This window comes from Elephantulus edwardii, unplaced genomic scaffold (assembly GCF_000299155.1).
Source record: "Elephantulus edwardii isolate Elephantulus edwardi_28Jun2011 unplaced genomic scaffold, EleEdw1.0 scaffold00187, whole genome shotgun sequence".
NCBI lineage: Eukaryota > Metazoa > Chordata > Mammalia > Macroscelidea > Macroscelididae > Elephantulus > Elephantulus edwardii.
Window position 1 is genome coordinate 4,737,877 of NW_006399937.1, and position 3,763 is coordinate 4,741,639.

The window sequence follows — 3,763 nt, forward strand, 5'->3', positions numbered from 1 at the left end:
CTATAAAATACATGAAAAAGAGATTGCCCATTTTTCTCCTGCTGAACTGCTGGTGAATTCGAACTACCTGCCTTCAGAATGGCAGCATCCCTCCTTACCCCCTGGGTCACCAAAGCGCTTTTAGATATGTGGTAGTACCACCAAACTATCCTTTATACTAAATCAAAGATCTCAGGGTAGTTGAATGCCTAAAAAAAAAGTACAGACCTAAAAATATGAAAAGTAATGTTATTTGTAAAGCACTTTGATGTAGAGTCCATTCAGGCAGCTTTACTTCTCTCATTGCTAGAATATGATGCTAACTTTAAATTTCAGGGGAAAAGAAAATACAGAGAGTTCTCCTAAATTCCAGTTTTCAAAGGGATCACCTGATTTTGATTCCAAATTTTTCATGGACCCACTTTACTTGATTTGGGCAATTTAACAGCATGACAACGAATCCACTCTATGTTCCATATGGATGTACTTCCTTCCTCTCCCTCTCTTTTGAGTCTGTACTTACTGAAACAGTCTTTCACTGGGCCTTTCACCAGGCATGGAGCTGCAACAGGACACAAGTACAGACACAAACCTGGGGCTCTAATTTTGGTGCTAATAAATGAAGGAAAAGTCAGTGTACTTTCATTTAAAGATTGCACAGGCCTTTCACTTTGCAACCGGCAGTGAAAATAGTCCAATTAGCATTGTGATCATCATCCTCTCAAGGAAAAGTACAGCTGCTTTTTGTAATGAAATAGCTCTTCTTCCAGCTTTAATCAGCTGATTAGACTCTCTTTTTAGGCTTGAATAATAATAATAATAAAATTCAAACAGTAAAAAAGATTTAAGCAAGAAAAGGACTAAATCTGACTAAACTTTCAGTGATCTGAGATCTATCTATCTGTCTATCTATCATCTAACATCTCTCTGTCTCTGTCTCTCTCTTCCTCTGTCTCTGTGCCTAGTGGCCTTGTGGATAAGGAGTATTGCTGCTAACTCAAAGGCTCGTTTGAATTCATCAGCTACCCTGCTCCTTAGGAGAAAGATGGGCACATAATTTACTGCCTCTGAAATGCTTCTGGAGGGTCAACTATGTGTTGACTCTAACTCAAAGCACATAATAACAAATACATACATGTATTTCTCATTTACATTGCTATTGAGTCAGAACCGACTTAGATCTGATATTCATGCATGTTTCTGACACTGTTAAATAGGGAAAAAATAGACTTTCTTTTCCTTGTTGATATGTACAACTCTCTACATATTATGTCACCTGATTTTTGTTTCCTACAAGACAGTATACAACAAATCAACAACGTATATATTTATGTTGACCCTCAACCCATCGCTGACCCTCCCGCGGGTGTTTTGGGACAGTTAATCACACAGAAGGAGATTGCCCATTTTCCTGTAGAGCTGGAGAATGTAAACAGCACGGAATTGCAGTGCCATGCCTTACCATTAGGGTGCGATAGATAGATAGATAGATAGATAGATAGATAGATAGATAGATAGATAGGATGGATAGAGATGCAGAGATATAGATATATATGAAAATACCAACACAATTTAAAATTAGTGTAAATGTCTAATTAAATAATAACAGCAAAAAATGAATTTTGTTGAATCATCTCTAATTTGTGAACAGAACTTTGTAATGTTTAGCTCACTCTCCTAAGGAAACTTCTCAGAAATGTAATGTTGTGTTGCCTATGCTCTTCTCAAATAGTGTTTGCTGGTTGTACATAAAAGTGTCTATTAATAAACTCAGAATCATGGCATCACTAGTATTGCAGATTGAAATTTTGCTTATCTCAAGTATTAATATTTTACTTATCAGACTTTAATTAAAGAATTAAATTGTGGCTCAGCATTAAAGAGAATAAGTGGGTTTTGGTGAAAGTACAAAATTAATTTGAATTTTGTATTGCACCCTTTATAGCTAGGTGATTTGGAGCGTTTCTGAGCCTCAGACTCATATTTAAAATTCTAATAACAGTACTTACTTTTCAGGGTTACCATGAATATGAAATAAAATGTGTTAATAGTGTCTACCATAAGAATTAGTGTTTCAAACATTTTTCCATTTATTATGATGCTGTCTGTTGGTTCAGTGGTGAGGATTTGATGCCTTTGAGCTGTGGTGCTAGAGAAGAGTGTTGAATATACCTTGGACTGCTGGGAGAACAAACAGGTTTGACCTGGAGAGGGTGAAGCCAAAATGCTCCTTGGAGTCAAGGATTCTGAAGCTTCGTCTGACATACTTTGGACATGTTGCAAGGAGGGACTGACTGGTTCTTGGAGAGGGACATCATGTTTGGGAGAGTGGAGGGACACGCAGGAGAGGAAGACCCTAGATGAAATGGATCGATTCTGTGAGTGGAGTGGTGGGAATGAGTGTGTTTGAGCCAGCGAGGTTGGCACAGGATAGAATGGCATTTAGGGCTCTTGTACATAGGGTTGCTATGAGTCACAAGTGACTCAATGGCACGTAACAACAACAACAACAACAACGTTGAGATATAAACCATATTGAAAGCTATAGTCCTTGATCCTCTGCAGCAAATACTTCAGGTCATCCTCATATCCAGCAAGTTGGGTTTTATCATCTGCATAACATCTGTTGTTGACGAGCCTTTCTACAATCCTAATGACCCAATCTTCTTCATTAGGGCCATCTTCTTAAATGCTCTGGTAAGGATACAAATTGAAAAGGTATGGAGAGAAGATACAGACCTGATGCATAGCTTTCCTGATATTAAACCACGAAATGTCCCCTTGGTTTGTTCAGGCAATAACGAGTTGATAAACTCTTATTATTATGTTTTATTTCTTAACATATTATTTCAGCCTCTTGATATTCTTGCTTTGAGTAAAGCCTGCTGTTACGTGATAACTGTTACGTGCTCTAGGACTGTAATGTGGAGGAAACTATGAAAGAGAAAGTGAGCACTAGATGTCCAGTACTCTCCCAGGCAAACCCAAACTCAACTGCTGTTGAGTCAACTCTTAAGTCAAAGTAATTTCATAGGACAGAGCAGAAAAACCCTATTTTGGTTTCCAAGGCTGTTAATCTTCATAGAAACAGACTGCTTCATCATTCTCCTGGGGAACTGTTGGTATGTTTGAACTACTGGCCTTATGATTAGCAGTCTAACACTTCATTCAATGTGCCACCAAAACTCTTTAAAGGTGTTTTTAAAACCTATTAAATTTCTAAAAGAGGTAGCACAGACTAGGTTCTATTTATCAATGAACTTATTGCAAAGTAATCCATGCAAGCCCTTAAAGTAGATGATTAGCGTCGGCCTTATACTCCCTTTCGCAGACTCTGATCATGAAGTGCCTTCTATTATAGTGTGTTGAAAAAGAAATAATATAGACTAATACCTGACATAGTTTGGGAGCGCAGGTTTCTGTTGGAAAAGTAATAGCTACTGTTTTGTATACTCATTATTCAGATAGAAATGAGATATCCAGATAATATTTTGAAGTTTTCTCTTTAGAGATTACTGTGTGTTATGGTGTTATGTTGTTTGCTTCTAATTCAGAACAACCTTATGTATGACAGAAAGAAAAACTTGCAGATCCTCTGTTGGCCTCACCATCATTTCTATGCTTGAGCTTATTGTTACACTCATTATGTCAATTTATCTTATTGAGGGTCTTCCTCTTTTTCACCAACCCTCTACTTTATCAAGCATGATGTCCTCCAGGGACTAGTCTTTCCTGGTAACATCGCCAAAGTCTCATTATGCTGCCTTCCTTTTTTTTTTTTTTT